The 17,648-nt window shown below is 44.8% G+C and overlaps 1 pseudogene; it reads right to left on the reverse strand.

Moving 5' to 3' along the window:
- Positions 1–16,010: 16,010 nt before the first annotated feature.
- On the reverse strand, positions 16,011–16,128 carry LOC124614279 (annotated as a pseudogene).
- Between the last annotated feature and the right edge of the window lie 1,520 nt (positions 16,129–17,648).

Raw genomic sequence — 17,648 nt, forward strand, 5'->3', positions numbered from 1 at the left:
TTCGCCATTTGCAGCCCATATCTTCCCAACGGTGAGCCCCGTCATGTATGCTCCGCTTGCACACTTCGGTTACCACGTCATACGCCCACAACGCCACCAGGCGGCATCCAGCGTCGCGATGGTCAGCGCTTATCAGCGCAGTTTTTACATTCCTTACGGGGAACCTGTTTTTACTTTATACCAGGGCTTTATTACACTACTGGCCATTAAAATTGCTACACCACGAAGATGACGTGCTACAGACGCGAAATTTAACCGACAGTAAGAAGATGCTGTGATATGCAAATGATTAGCTTTTCAGAGCATTCACACAAGGCTGGTGCCGGTCGCGACACCTAAAACGTGCTGACATGAGGAAAGTTTCCAACCGATTTCTCATACACAAACAGCAGTTAACCGGCGTTGCCTGGTGAAAAGTTGTTGTGAAGCCTCGTGTATGGAGGAGAAATGCCTACCATCACGTTTCAGACTTTAATAGAGGTCGGATTGTAGCCTATCGCGATTGCGATTTATCGTATCGAGACACGCTCGCGTTAGTCGAGATCCAATGACTGTTAGCAGAATATATAATCGGTGGGTCCAGGAGGGTAATACGGAACGCCGTGCTAGATCCCAACGGCCTCGTATCACCAGCAGTCGAGATGACAGGCATCGTATCCGCATGGCTGTAACGGATCGTGCAAGACAACAACCATCTGCAAGAATAGTTCAACGACGTTTGTAGCAGCATGGAGTATCAGCTCGGAGACCATGGCTGCGGTTAACCTTGACGCTGCATCACAGACAGGTGCGCCTGCGATGGTGTACTCAACGACGAACCTGGGTGCACGAATGGCAAAACGTCATTTTTTCGGATGAATCCAGGTTCTGTTTACAGCATCATGATGCTCGCATCCGTGTTTGGCGACATCGCGGTGAACGCACATTGGAAGCGTGTATTCGTCATCGCCTTACTGGCATATAACCCGGCGTGATGGTATGGGGTGCCATTGGTTGGTTATACGTCTCGGTCATCTCTTGTTCGCATTGACGGTACTTTGAACAGTGGACGTAACATTTCAGATGTGTTACGACCCGTGGCTCTACGCTTCATTCGATCCCTGCGGTACCCTACATTTCAGCAGGATAATGCACGACCGCATGTTGCAGGTCCTGTACGGGCCTTTCTGGATACATAAAATGTTCGATTGCTGCCCTGGCCAGTACATTTTCCAGATCTCTCACCAATTGAAAACGTCTGGTCAATGGTGGCCGAGCAACTGGCTCGTCACAATACGCCAGTCACTACTCTTGATGAACTGTGGTATCGTGTTGAAGCTGCATGGGCAGCTATACCTGTACACGCCAACCAAGCTCTGTTTGACTAAATGCCCAGGCAGGCGTATCAAGGCCGTTATTACGGCCAAAGGTGGTTGTTCTGGGTACTGATTTCTCAGGATCCATGCACCCAAATTGCGTGAAAATGTAATCACATGTCAGTTCTAGTAAAATATATTTGCCCATTGAATACTCGTTTATCATCTGCATTTCTTCTTGGTGTAGCAATCCTAATGCCCAGTAGTGTATTACTGAAATCACTAATATGAAGGTAAATATAATACATAACGCCTGTCAGAATAATTATGTGAGCCAATGTACCACCATATTCTCTTATTAAGTCAGTGGGTGGCACAGTAATTTCCATTAGCGTATGCAGATTCTTCGGGAACAGTTTAGACTGCCGCTCGGGAGCCGTTAGGTGTGCGGCTTGCGGCACGCCGGCTCGCGGGCCGAATCACACTTGTGGAGGAAGTAGCTGTAACGAAGTGCGGGCCGGCAGCGACAAGGAGGCGGGCAGGGGTGCGGCCGTGCGCCTGGCAGCTTCTCTGCCCGAGGACGTCCGCACAATTCCGGCGAAGTGTCAGGAGGTAGTTTACCAGAGTCCCCGGGCGGGGCGCGTTTCTTGTCTCATTCCGGCGTCAACCTCCATCTCTCTCTCTCTCTGTCCCTCCGTCTCTCTACCTCTCTGCCAGACCCGTGCTTTCTTTCGCCCTGCGCTCCGCTCCTGCGCGCCGAGCCTCGCATCGCAGAGGCCCTGCCCGGCCGCCAGTGTACGTATCACGGCCGCGGTTATTGTGTTAGCGCCGACGGGAATATGAGTGCCGGTGGAGGCAGCAGCTCTCCGAGTTATATGGCTCCGCCAGATGCGTTTCCCGTAACGCGTTAAAGAAGAGCGGCCCCTGGAAGGCGCCGGAGGCGGAGGACACAGCCGCCAGCGGGAGCGGGCCTCGCCAGGAAATTGGTTTCCTCAACGCGCGACGCGGCCGCCGGGATGGCACCTCCCCTCCCACCCCTTCCCACACCTTCCCCCACCACCGTCACCACTACCACCCCTCCACAGTCTCCGGCACCGAGTCCCGGAAGTACGGCAGCGAATCGAGGAAACAACGTACTTAACGGCACAAAACGCGGCCTGGAGGCGCGCCCGCTCCCCGCGGAAGAAATCTGCATAAAAATGTCGTTTGGTTCGTAGCCTTACCCTTTTCCCTTTTTTTCCCGCCTAGCCGCTGTAGCCGGCTCTTCCGCCATTTATTTCTTTTGCATTCGATTCGGGGGTGGACGGCCAGTGCGCCTGGTATGAGGCCTCGACTGGAAAGGGGAAGGGGGGGGGGGGGAGAGCTGGAAAGGCGTCGCCGTGGAGAGACGAAGCAGTTCCACAACAGCCTACTTAGCAGAGGCGCTTCAGTTCTCTCAGTGCTCGCTGACTCAGCGTCGTAGCGTCAGATATGTGCGTCGGTCGGTCACTCGACGACCTAGGCGTAATTAACTTTGGACTGGAGGGGAGGGGGGGGGCTGAGGGGAAATTAGCCTCTGAGGGTAAAATGAACGGCTCGGAGTGGTATAAACGGAAAAGGATCGATTAGCTTGAAACGAAAAACTAAAATATTTTTAAAAATCTTCGTTTTTATCAATTTTTCGTTACACCGGTATATCTATAAAAATTTAATAACTAACAAAAAATTTCACATACTGTAATCAGTGCATGGTGTGAAATCAGAGTAACCATTGAAAGTATCATCAGGTTGCCTTCCATTAAGATATTAGGTGCACTCAGCGGCTGTTATGTAATTTATAAATGATGGAGCGCAGCAATCAGTCGTCCTTTTTTTCTTTTTTTTTTTTTTTTTTTTTCGTTACGCAAATCCAGATTTCGGCTAGTGCCTAGTCATTATCTATGCACTATTTTTTAATCTCGATGGATGTTTGGATGTTAGTTCCCCGTTGTTCGGCAAAAAAGTACGAGTGATTGCTGCGTTCTATCATTTATAAAATACATCGGAAGTATTAATGACTATTATAATACGGCTGACTGTACTTTGCTATATTTTCAATTTTAACCTAAGGGCAGATGCCGAAAAAATTCGAAATTTTTTATTGATTAATTTATAATATTGATGCTTTAAGGTGGACATCTCAATGTTCAAAATCGATATCTGCCTCCGCATTCCGCGCTTGGCACACCCCTTCTTCCGTGCTCTGACCTAGACCTCAACACTAGACATTTTTCTGTTAATTTTGTGCGGCTGGTCCCGGCGGAGGTTCGAGTCCTCCCTCGGGCATGGGTGTGTGTGTTTGTCGTTAGGATCATTTAGGTTAAGTAGTGTGTAAGCTTAGGGACTGATGACATTAGCAGATAAGTCCCATAAGATTTCACACGCATTTTTTTTTTTGTTAATTTTGAATGGGGCATATTCAAAAGCGAATAGAAGGTAGATTTCTCGAACGGAAGAAGGAAATGAAGGGCAAGAAATTAGAAAATAGAAAGCGAGTGGGAGGTGCTGACAAGCTGACAAAGAAATTCACGCATTACAAATGTATTATGGTAAAGCCGTCACGGACAATATACATAGTGTAAAAACAATGCAGGAAGTAGTACGGACAACATTCTTCCACAAACTTTAAACAGATGAGAATTCTCTGCTCTTCCTCTGGGACTTATCGTGCTGCAAACATCTGTAGGCAGAAGGCAGTAGAAAGCCATATATCCATAAGCATGGTTTGCCGCTTATCGTTTTAAATGTATAAAGCGAACTTTCAGAAACCTACCCAATCCTGAACTGCTAAAAAACTATGTACATGGGAAAACGCAAAATGCGAATGAGAGCTTGACTCAACGTCATCTGGATGCGTTGTTCACAAACAGCATTTGTGTCCTCAGATGTTATGATGATAGTTGCATGCAAGTCAGCCCATTGCTTAATAATGGAAATGAAAGTTCAATTAAGTTCCTGCAGAGATCAGGCTTCCATCCATGTGTATTCACACTCAAGATGATCAGAACCATCGATGGAAAACGAATTGACAAAGCACAGGCAACAGAAGAAAATATGCAAAAGTTAGCTAGGTACAGGAGACAGGGGAAGAAAATACTCCAGGAGGACAAAGAAGAGAATAAATATTGTGGATATGGACAGCATTAGTGACTACAGGTCAAAAATTGAAATAAAAACTTTAAGTCAGATTTGCCGTAGAGTGATTTTTCTGGTATGTGATGCAATGTTCTTCTTTACCCTAGGGGGGAAAGTAGAGAAGTCTAAGTTAACATAAAACTGAAAAATCAATTTGAAACCAACTAAGAATTTCAACAAAAATCTGTTGCACACGTTTTACCAGCCTTTTATGCAGCTGTAAGGTTTCAGCTCTAATGTTTGATTAGTTAGTGAGAAAAGGTACATTATATGTACACTGCTGAATAAAAATTGAAACTTTTAAGTTGAACCTTTGTTAAATGGATGTCTATGAAGATTATTAAACAAAAACTACCCAGGATACCGTGATCTATGTTCTACACAGTAGTCTCAAGTTTCAACATTTTCACTGTAGTATTGTACGAGATAGCGATGTTTAAATGTCGGTACGCATCTTGTCCTACGTCTGCCCTTGAACAAATTAAAGTAACTTCCTGAAACTTATATATCTAGGATAATACGTGTAAGCTGCTGCCCCGAGTTCTCCCGAAATTAGTCCTACTCTAAAAGGAGAATCACTTTAACGCCTATAATTTGGGCCTTAATTTGACCTGAACTCCACTTTATCTGAATGCATTGAACTCTTTCTTTATAAAGATTTTATTTTAACGTGAGCTTACTGCCAGAATCATGCCCAGAAAACTAAAACCTCTCTTATTAAACATGTTATTTAAAAACAGTGGCCTTTGCTCTGTCTGCCCTGCATCTCGTAGCCTCGTAAACCGACAAACTTGCCTCACGCTCTGTAAGGAAAACACACTCATGTACCTATCTGCGATGTGTGCGCGCCTCTATTTGCACAAAAGGTAAAGTTGTGACCATATGAAAAACACTAAGTACACCATGTAAACGCTGGTGAAATTCTAGTCCCGATATGCAAGTTGTAGCATAATTAGTGGCATAAACACTTGCAGTTGAAAGCACATGATACCAGAAGCAAAAACGCTTAGTAAACATAGGCTCTAAAAGAGAAAAATGGTTCAAATGGCTCTGAGCACTATGCGACTTAACTTCTGAGGTCATCAGTCTCCCAGAACTTAGAACTAATTAAACCTAACTAACCTATGGACATCACACACATCCATGCCCGAGGCAGGATTCGGACCTGCGACCGTAGCGGTCGCTCGGCTCCAGACTGTAGCGCCTAGAACCGCACGGCCACTCCGGCCGGCGCTCTAAAAGAGCTATGAGCAGTTGTTCGCTTTCACTACTGTGAAACACGTCCCTTCTACTAAACAAGTCCTCATAGCCCTTAAGGTACGCATTTTAGATCCTATGTTTCCTACCGGTATTTTTTCTTTTTTTTTTTTCGAATGATCGTTTCTGCCAATTCCCTGACTGTTGACCATTCCTCCTGGAACACTTCGTGTGTATGTGTTCGATTACTAGTCTATCTACACGTATGACTGTATTACCCAAATCCCTTTGTTTTGTAGTGTTCTCATATTGTCTGTAGATGGCACATTTAATTTTGACCGGATATTCAGTTCATTCTCAGCAATCTTTGAAAACATTCACCCAAAAGAACATTTTATTTATTATTGAATTGGGAATATCTCAATGTATGCCAACGGCGATTTGGCAGTTCTTACTGTATTACAGGTAGGATTCTTATAGCACATTACCTCAGTGTACAATATAATAAAGTTTACTCTTGTTTACTCACTTCAGTGAATTGTGTATGTGAAAATTTGTTTTATGTAGGAATATGCCCTTTGTTAACGCTATATAACTTCGCACCAGGGTATAATTTACTTTAATGTGTACTGTGAACTGTCAAAAACAACTATAGCATAAAATTGGCTGTGCTGACACCTTCAGAAAGCCAATAAACAAAGATTTAACGTGTAAAAGATGCATACAGCTTCTTAGACCATTGCAACAAGCTATGCTAGGGAAAGTACTATTTTAATTATTGCTTTTTTTAACCTGATATGAGAGGGGCAGCAGCCTTTTCAGTAGTAGCAGGGACAACAGTCTGGATGATTGACTGATCTGGCCTTGTAACATTAACCAAAACGGCCTTGCTGTACTGGTACTGCGAACAGCTGAAAGCAAGGGTAATCAGCTGTAATTTTTCCTGAGGGCATGCAGCTTTACTGTATGGTTAAAAGAGGATGGTGTCCTCTTGGGAAAAAATATTCCGGAGGCATTCGGATCTCCGGCCGGCGACTACTCAAGAGGACGTCGTTATCAGGAGAAACAAAACTGGCGTTCTACGGATCGGAGTGTGGAATGCAAGATCTCTTAATCGCGCAGATAGGTTAGAAAATTTAAAAAGGGTAATGCATAGATTAAAGTTAGATATAATGGGTATTAGTGAAGTTCGGTGGCAGGAGGAACAAGGCGTCTGGTCAGGTGAATACAGGGTTACAAATACAAAATCAAATACGGTCAATGCAGGAGTAGGTTTATTAATGAATAAAAAATAGGAGCTCGGGTCAGCTACTACGAACAGCATAGCGAACGCATTGTTGTAGCTAAGACAGACATGAAGCCCACGCCTACCACTGTAGTTTATACCAGCTAGCTCCGCATATACCCTAAGAGATATAAAAAATGTATGATGAGATGAAAGAAATTATTCGCATAGTGAAGGGAGACAAAAATTTAATAGTCATGGGGGACTGGAATCCTATAGAAGGGAAAGGAAGAGAAGGAAAATTTGGAAATTTGTAGTAAGATCTTATGGCACTAAATTGCTGGGGTCATCGGTCCCTAAGATTACACACTACTTAATCTAACTTAAACAAACTTACGCAAAGGACAACACACACTTTCCTTGCCCGAGAGAGGACTCGAACCTACGGCGAGGATAGCCGCGCGAACCGTGACAAGACGCTCCAGAGATCGCGGCTAAGGAAGAGAAGCAAAAGTAGTAGGTAAATGTGGAATGGGAGTACGGAAAGAAAGAGGAAGCTGCCTGGTAGAATTTTGCACAGAACATAACTTAATCATAGTTAACACTTGGTTTAAGAATCATGAAAGAAGGCTGTATACGTGGAAGAGGCCTGGACATACTGGAAGATTTCAGATAAATTATTCAATGGTAAGTCAGAGATTTAGGAACCAGGTTTAAAACTGTAAGACATTTCCAGGAGCAGATGTGGAATCTGACCACAATCTATTGGTATGAACTGTCGATTAAAAGTGAAGAAACTGCAAAAAGGCGGGAAGTTAAGGAGATGGGACCTGGATAAACTGAAAGAACCAAAGGCTGTAGAGAATTTCAGGGAGAGCATTAGGTAGCGATTGACAAGAACGGGAGAGAGAAATGCAGTAGAAGAAGAATGGGTAGCTTTAGAGATGAAATAGTGAAGGCAGTAGAGGATAAAGAAGGTAAAGACGAGGGCTAGAAGAAATCCTTGGGTAACAGAAGAGATATTGAGTTTAATTGATGAAAGGAGAAAATATAAAAATGCAGTAAACGAAACAAGTGAAAAGGAATAAAAAGCTCTGAAACATGAAATCGACGGGAAGTGCAAAATGGCTAAGCAAAGAGGGATAGAGGACAAATTTAAGAATGTAGAGGCATATATTACTAGGGATAAGATAGATACTACCTACAGGAAAATTAAAGACACATTAGGAGAAAAGAGAACCACTTGTATGAATATCTAGAACTCAGATGGAAACCCAGTTCTAAGCAAAGAAAGGAAAGCAGAAAGGTGGAAGGAGTATATAGAAGGTCTATACATGGGTAATGTGCTTTGCGGCAATATTGTGGAAATGGAAGAGGACGTAGGTGAAGATGAAATGGGAGATATCGGCTGCGTGAAGAGTACTGATAGCATTGGGAGACCCAGCCACGACAAAACTCTACCATCTGGTAAGCCAGATGTATGAGTCAGGCGAAATAACCTCAGACTTCAAGAAGAATATAATAATTCCAATCCCAAAGAATGTAGGCAGCCGAAGTGGCCGAGCGGTTCTAGGCGCTTCAGTCTGGAACCGCGCGACCGCTGTTGTCGCAGGTTCGAATTCTGCCTCGGGCGTGGATGTGTGTGATGTCCTTAGGTTAGTTAGGTTTAAGTAGTTCTAAGTTCTAGGGGACTGACGACCTCGGAAGTTAAGTCCCATAGTGCTCAGAGCCATTTGAACCATTTTTGAAAGTAGCTGTTGGCAGGTGATAAAATTACCGAACTATCAGTTAATAACTCACGGCTGTTAAATGCTAACATGAATTCCTTACAAACGAATGGAAAAACTGGTATAAGCTGACATCGGGGAATATCAGTTTGGATTCCGTTGAATGTTGGAACACATGAGACAATACTGACCCTACGACTTATCTTAGAAGATAGATTAAGGGAAGACAAACTTAGATTCTAGCATTTTTAGGTTTAGAGCAAGCTTTCGACAAAGTAGACTGGAATACTCTCTTTCAAATTCTGAAGGTTGCAGGGGTCAAATACAGGGAGCGAAAGGTTATTTACAATTTATACAGAAACCAAATGGCAGGTATAAGAGTCGAGGGGTACAAAATGGAAACAGTGGTTGGGGAGGGAGTGAGACATGGTTGTAGCCTATCCCCGATGTTATTCAACCTGTATACTGAGCAAGCAGTAAAGCAAACAAAAGAAAAATTTGGAGTAGGAATTAAAATCCATGGAGAAGAAATCAAAATCTTTAGGGTTTGCCGACGACATTGTAAATCTGTCAGACACAGAAAAGGACCTGGAAGAGCAGTTGAACGAAATGGACAGCGTCTTGAAAGGGGGATGTAAGATGAGCATCAACAAAACAAAAACGAGGATAATGGAATATAGTCGAATTAAATCAGGTATGCCAAGGGAATTACATTAGGAAATGAGATACTTAAAGTAGTAAAGGAGTTTTGCTATTTGGGGAGCAAAATAATTGATGATGGTCGAATTAGAGAGGATATAAAATGTAGACTGGCAATGGCAAGGAAAGCGTTTCTGAAGAAGAGAAATTTGTTAACATCGAGTATAGATTTAAGTGTCAGGAAGTCGTTTCTGAAAGTATTTGTATGGAGTGTAGCCATGTATGGAAGTGAAACATGGACGATAAATAGTTTAGACAAAAAGCTTTCGAAATGTGGTGCTACATAAGAATACTGAAGATTAGATGGGTTAATCACGTTACTAATGAGGAGGTACTTCAAATGGTTCAAATGGCTCTGAGCACTATAGGGCTCAACTTCTGAGGTCATCAGTCCTCTAGAACTTAGAACTACTTAAACCTAACTAACCTAGGGACGTCACACATATCCATGCCCGAGGCAGGACTCGAACCTGCGACCGTAACGGTAGCGCGGTTCCAGACAGTAGCGCCTAGAACCGCTCGGCCACTCCAGCCGTCTGAGGAGGTACTGAATAGAATTGGAGAGAAGAGGAGTGTGTGGCATAACTTGACTAGAAGAAGGGATCGGTTGGTAGGTCATGTTCTGAGGCATCAAGGGAACAGCAATTTAATATTGGAGAAGAGATGAATAGACTAAGCAGATTCAGAAGAATGTAGGTTGCAGTAGGTACACGGAGATGAAGAAGCCTGCGCAGGATAGAGTAACAAGGAGACCGAGCGAGGTGGCGCAGTGGTTAGCACACTGGACTCGCATTCGGGAGGACGACGGTTCAATCCCGTCTCCAGCCATCCTGATTTAGGTTTTCCGTGATTTCTCTAAATCGTTTCAGGCAAATGCCGGGATGGTTCCTTTGAAAGGGCACGGCCGATTTCCTTCCCAATCCTTCCCTAACCCGAGCTTGCGCTCCGTCTCTAATGACCTCGTTGTCGACGGGACGTTAAACACTAACCACCACCACCTAGCAAGGAGAGCTGCATCAGACCGGTCTCTGGACTGTGGACCAGAACAAACAACAACAACATGATGTGATATGTAGATGTATGTGATACTAGCACCATTCAGTCTGGTCAAAAGTCTTTGCAGCAGCGACTGCAAACAAGTATTGCAGTAGACCTACATCTACATCTACATGTACGTGAATACTCTGCAAATCACACTTAAGTGCCTGGCAGAGGGATCATCGAACAACCTTCACAATAATTCTCTATTATTCCAATCTCGAACAACGCGTGGAAAAACCGAACACTTATGTCTTTCCGTGCGAGCTCTGGTTTACCTATTTTATTATGATGATCGCTTATCCCTATGTAGGTCGGCGTCAACAAAATATTTTCACATTCGGAGGAGAAAGCTGGTGACTGAAATTTCGTGAGAAGATTCCACCGCAATGAGAAACGCATTTGTTTTAATGATAACCACCTCAAATCCTGTATCATGTCAGTGACATTCTCTCCCCTATTTCGGGATAATACGAAAAGTGCTTCTCTTCTTTGAACTTTCTCGATGCACTCCGTTTATCTTATCTGGTAAGGTTTCCAGACCGCGCAGCAGTACTAAGTACTTAGTTGAATTTACGGTCTTTACATCTGATTCATTTATCGTGTAATCTAAGTTTAACGGATTCCTTTCAGCACTCACGTGGATGACCTGACGTTTTTCTTTATTTAGAGTCACCTTCAAATTTTTGCACCATACGGATATCGTTTCTAAATCGTTTTGCAATTTGTTGTGATCTTCTGATGACTTTACTAGACGATAAATGACAGCATCATCAGCAAACAACCTAAGACGGTTGCTCAGATTCTCACCTAAATTGGTCATACATATAAGGAACAGCAGAAAGCGTATAACCTACCTTGGCGAACCCCAGAAATCACTTCCGTTTTACTCCATAACTTTCCGTCAGTTTCTACTAACTGTGACATGTCTGACAAGAAATCATGAATCCAATCACGTAACTGATACGATTCTCCATAGGCACGCAATTTCGCTACAAGCCGCATGTGTGTTACAGTGTCAAAAGCCATCTGGAAATCTAGAAATACGGGATCAATATGAAAGCCCTTGTCAATAGCACTCAACACTTTCTGTGGGTAAAGAGATAGTTGTGTTTCACAAGAACGATGTCTTCTAAATCCGTGTTGACAGTGTGTCAATAGTCCGCTCTCTTCGATGTATTCATAACGTTTGAACAGAATATGTGTTCCAAAATCCTGTTGCACATTGACGTTAACGCTATGGGCCTAGAATTTAGCGGATTAGTTCTACTACCTTTCTTGAATATTGGTGTGACCTGTACCTAGGTATGAATCTTTCATTTATCGAGCGATTGTATATGATTGTAAAGTATGGAGCTACAGTATCAGCGTACTCTGAAAGGAACCTAACTGGTATACAGTCTGAACCGGAGGACTTGCTTTTATTAAGTGATTTAAGTTGCTTCACTACTCCGAGGACATTTCAGTTACTCATGTTCTTGATTCGAATTCTGGAATATTACTTCGTCGGAATTTCGGAAGGCTGTTTTTAGTAAATCTGCTTTAGCAGCACTGTCGTCGATAGTTCTTCTATTGCAATCGCGCAGAGAAGGCGTGGATTATGTCTTGCCAGTAGCATGCTTCACATACAACCAGAATCTCTCCGGATATTCTGCCAGGTTTCGAAACAACGTTTCGTTGTGGAAACTATTATGAGCATCTCGCATTGAGGTCCATGCTAAATTTCAGGCTTCAGTAAAAGATCGCCAAATATTGTATATTTTGCATTCATTTAAATGTGGCATGCTTTTTTCGTTGTTTTTGGAACAATGTTCTAACCCGTTTTGTGTGCCAGGGGAGCATTTCGAATGCTTGATGGCATAAATGGAATTTCAAGGACGCTTTTATGAACATATACTTTCGTTATTTCCTTTTGGTTGACGTTGCTGATGTGATTTTGCAATGTAAGTGTGTATTCTGATATCAAAATCATAAGCGATGTTATTATCTAACAATCTTTGTTTAGGGACAAATTATTACGCTCTGTGTGTTCGATCTAATGATAGCGATCGGGCCAAAGCTTTCGTTGTGGGCCACACACTCTGTCAACTTTCATTGCAGAAAGAGGGCGATAATAAGGGACGGTAGCGTGCATTGAGCGAGGACCACAGCTTACTGCAACCGGCCACTTGCTTGGCATGATGAGTTAACAGCTCGCTTGTTACTCATTATTTCGTTAGTAAGCTGTTGGCTCGCCGACCGTCCCCAAAGTAACGGATAATGTACTTATTACCAAACTGACATACCCCGTGAATTTCTTTGAAGTAATAAATACCGTTAACCTCGATTAGCGAGAGCATAAGAGTACGACCCATAGCTCAACAGCACTAAATAAAGCTAAAGGTTTATTCGCAAATGGAGCATTACCAACATAGGGCTGAATTAAGGACACTTTAGACAGTTGTCAGTGCATGAATTAATGCTTACAGAAACTGATATTGAGACCAAGAAACTTCACAAAGACAATACGCTGCAGAAAGGTTCGACGTTAAATGGCAACATTTTAGCGAAAGGGAGGTGACTAGTATCCATTAAGGTTAGAAAATTCGTCGCAACTCAAAGGTGTGAAAGTGGATTTTCTACTACGATATCAACGAAAATACAAGCAAAGGAACGAATGGACGTGGAGCATGATTCTTATGAGCAATGACTGAGATCAAACTGGATGTTATGAGGATTATTTCTTGATACAAGTGCGTGCATTCTTTGCTTGAACGTTAACCAATTGTTACATATCTTTAGTTATTTTGAATGTTATATGACGTTTGATCTCATTAAAGAAAATGGCATCAGAAAGATGGAACCACTGCACCAGCTGACACTCTCTCCCCTTGATTCTTAAAGAAGACCCTTCAATGATAATGTAATGCGAAGGCAAAAAGAAGAAAGAAAAAAAGACCACGGCTTTGTTCTCCACGAAAGAACTGCTCTGTAAAAAGATACATAACGCACATATGTACCGCTCCTTTTCTAGTTCAGTGTGTGGCGCTGATTAATATTCTAATATTCTACACGCACCCCACATAAGATAGCAGAGCGTTACCGTTCTAAATGCCACTGCAATTCACAGACACGGATGTATCTGCGTATCTCGGTGTCGACTGGGCCAATTAATTCAAAATAATATGCAGACTTCAGGTGCCCAATATGACAAAGAGGGACAGATGCAATAAGCTGCGCACGCAATAAACAAATCTGAGCGCTTGACATGTACATCTAATCATAATAACGCCACGACACAAGAATAAAACACGCGTAAATGGAAACGCTGATTGCAAAACGGGTCGTACCAGCCACAACGCGGGTAACACAACACAGCAGCAAAAACTCGAGAAAGGAACGATGTTTTTACTCGCAAATTTCCATCAAACACGCATTCAGTTTCACACACATGCAATGTAATAAAAATGAAGTGGCCTTTATACGTGTGTAGGAAGCGGTATCAAGCATGTGAGGAGACGAAATTAAAAATACACTCCTGGAAATTGAAATAAGAACACCGTGAATTCATTGTCCCAGGAAGGGGAAACTTTATTGACACATTCCTGGGGTCCGATACATCACATGATCACACTGACAGAACCACAGGCACATAGACACAGGCAACAGAGCATGCACAATGTCGGCACTAGTACAGTGTATATCCACCTTTCGCAGCAATGCAGGCTGCTATTCTCCCATGGAGACGATCGTAGAGATGCTGGATGTAGTCCTGTGGAACGGCTTGCCATGCCATTTCCACCTGGCGCCTCAGTTGGACCAGCGTTCGTGCTGGACGTGCAGACCGCGTGAGACGACGCTTCATCCAGTCCCAAACATGCTCAATGGGGGACAGATCCGGAGATCTTGCTGGCCAGGGTAGTTGACTTACACCTTCTAGAGCACGTTGGGTGGCACGGGATACATGCGGACGTGCATTGTCCTGTTGGAACAGCAAGTTCCCTTGCTGGTCTAGGAATGGTAGAACGATGGGTTCGATAATGGTTTGGATGTACCGTGCACTATTCAGTGTCCCCTCGACGATCACCAGTGGTGTACGGCCAGTGCAGGAGATCGCTCCCCACACCATGATGCCGGGTGTTGGCCCTGTGTGCCTCGGTCGTATGCAGTCCTGATTGTGGCGCTCACCTGCACGGCGCCAAACACGCATACGACCATCATTGGCACCAAGGCAGAAGCGACTCTCATCGCTGAAGACGACACGTCTCCATTTGTCCCTCCATTCACGCCTGTCGCGACACCACTGGAGGCGGGCTGCACGATGTTGGGGCTTGAGCGGAAGACGGCCTAACGGTGTGAGGGACCGTAGCCCAGCTTCATGGAGGCGGTTGCGAATGGTCCTCGCCGATACCCCAGGAGCAACAGTGTCCCTAATTTGCTGGGAAGTGGCGGTGCGGTCCCCTACGGCACTGCGTAGCATCCTACGGTCTTGGCGTGCATCCGTGCATCGCTGCGGTCCGGTCCCAGGTCGACGGGCACGTGCACCTTCCGCCGACCACTGGCGACAACATCGATGTACTGTGGAGACCTCACGCCCCACGTGTTGAGCAATTCGGCGGTACGTCCACCCGGCCTCCCGCATGCCCACTATACGCCCTCGCTCAAAGTCCGTCAACTGCACATACGGTTCACGTCCACGCTGTCGCGGCATGCTACCAGTGTTAAAGACTGCGATGGAGCTCCGTATGCCACGGCAAACTGGCTGACACTGACGGCGGCGGTGCACAAATGCTGCGCAGCTAGCGCCATTCGACGGCCAACACCGCGGTTCCTGGTGTGTCCGCTGTGCCGTGCGTGTGATCATTGCTTGTACAGCCCTCTCGCAGTGTCCGGAGCAAGTATGGTGGGTCTGACACACCGGTGTCAATGTGTTCTTTTTTCCATTTCCAGGGGTGTATCAAGCATTTTAGGCGCAAATAATGACTATGATGGCGATACATTCGTATGGGTACCTGACAGCAACGTCTTTAGCGCCCCTACTAAAATATCACGAGACGAGTGTGAGTAAACCTGCACTACAAGGAAGAAAAGAAATAATGCCCTAAGTGCTTACACACACACACACACACACACACACACACACACACACACACACACATACGACGAAAATCACGTACATCGTCAGACTGTAAATCAACAGTAAAAAGAAAAAATCAAGAGAAAGAAGCAAAAGAATCAAGTAAATGGCTACAACTCGCAGACCTTTGAAAAAACGAATGAGGATTAATGTTTCTCAACAGCTTACAAGTGAAGTCCATACGTCCATGTACATTATTTTCTATTTTCACGACAAATTTATTCAATCTTTCCCTGCATTCCTCAACACTGCTTTAGTTTCATTTCATTGTTGTCTAGCTTTATGTCTTGGTTCTTGTGAGTCATTTTGTATTAAATTGAAATAAGCTTGAAAGTAGAAACCCGTAGTTCTCCAACCTCTCCCGTACAGGCCATGAAGGCCCAATGGTACCGATCGACCGCCGTGTCATCCTCAGCCCACAGGCGTCACCGGATGCGGATATGGATGGAACGTGGTCAGCACCGCTCTCCCGGGCATCTGTCAGTTTCCGAGACCGGAGCCGCTACTTCGCAATCAAGTAGCTCCTCAGTTTGCCTTACAAGGGCTGAGTGCACCCCAGTTGCCAACAGCGCTCGGCAGACCGGATGGTCACCCATCCAAGTGCTAGCCCAGCCCGACAGCGATTAACTTCGGTGATCTGACGGGAACCGATGTTACCACTGCGGCAAGGCCGTTGGCATGGTTCTCCAGGTTCCTCGTTATACGCCGTCCGGAGTGGCCGAGCGGTTCTAGGCGCTACAGTCTGGAACCGTGCGACCGCTACGGTCTCAGGTTCGAATCCTGACTCGGGCATGGATGTGTGTGATGTCCTTAGGTTAGTTATGTTTAAGTAGTTCTCAGTTCTAGGGGACTGATGACCTCAAAAATTCCCATAGTACTCAGAGCCATTTGTGCCTCGTTATACGATGGGCTAGCTGCAACATGACAGATATTGTAGGTGATAGGTTTCTGCAGGCAAGCTGAAATTCTGAGCTCAGAGAGCAGAGTTCTACATCCACGTAGTATAGAGATCCCTTTTCTTTACACAATTATGCATATATGACTAGATTTAGTTGTAATACACTCTGACGGGAAAAAGATCATAGCACCAAAAAAATAATTAATGTAGAGTAATAAAATTTTTGAAATACATTCGTCTAGGTAACAAATGTGATTGACATTGCAAGATCACAGGTTAATGTAAGAGCGATTTAATCCATTGCAAATGTTAAATGCTGGTACATCGACAGCTGGTGCAATCACCAGGCTATTAAATGCAAGCGTGCAGACGTACATGCATTGTGATGTTTGGTGCCGGATGGCAGTTTGTGGGAGGGTGTTCCATGTCTGTTGCGCTTGCGCGATCAACACTGGGACCGTTAATCCTGTTTCTGTATGACGCTGGAGTTGTCGTCCGATGATGTTCCATGTGTGATCGATTGGAGACAGATCTGATGATCGGGCAGGCCAAGGCAACCTGTCGGCGCTCTGTAGAGAAAGTGTGTGGGAGAGCGTTGACCTATTAGAAAATACCCCCTGGAATGATGTTCATGAATGGCGGCACGGCAGAACGTATCACCAGACTGAAGTACAATTTTTCAGTGAGGATGCGTGTGATAACCACGAGAGTGCTCCTGCTGCCATACGAAATCGCATCCCGTACCATAACCCTAGGTGTAGGTCCAGTGTGTCCAGCACGCAGACGGGTTGACTGCAGGCCCTCAACTGGCCTCTTTCCAACAAACACATGGCCATCATTGGCGTCGAGGCAGAACCAGTTTTCATCAAAAAACACGACAGACTTCCACCCTCCAAAGGAGTCTCGCTCGACGCCACTGAAGCCGCAAACAATGATGGTTTGGGGTCGTAGAAATCCACACTACTGGGCGTTTGGCTCGGGGCTGTCCTTGAAGTAACAGTACAGTTCGTTGTGTAACTGTGGCGCCAACTGCTGCTCAAATTGCTGCTGCAGATGCAGTACGATGCGCCAGAACCCTACGATGGTCTGCTCTCTCGGTAGTGCCACGTGACCGTCCGAAGCCCGGTCTTCTTGCGACTGTGCATTCCCGTGACCACATCTACCAGCAGTCATGTACGGTGGCAGGAGGAACATCCAGTTTCACATAGCCCTGTTACACGATCTCCTTCAAACTCAGTGAGATATTTATAATGGCGTCTTTGTCGCGTTAAAGGCATTCGTGACTAACAACTCATGACGT

This window comes from Schistocerca americana, chromosome 4 (assembly GCF_021461395.2).
Source record: "Schistocerca americana isolate TAMUIC-IGC-003095 chromosome 4, iqSchAmer2.1, whole genome shotgun sequence".
Classification (NCBI taxonomy): domain Eukaryota; kingdom Metazoa; phylum Arthropoda; class Insecta; order Orthoptera; family Acrididae; genus Schistocerca; species Schistocerca americana.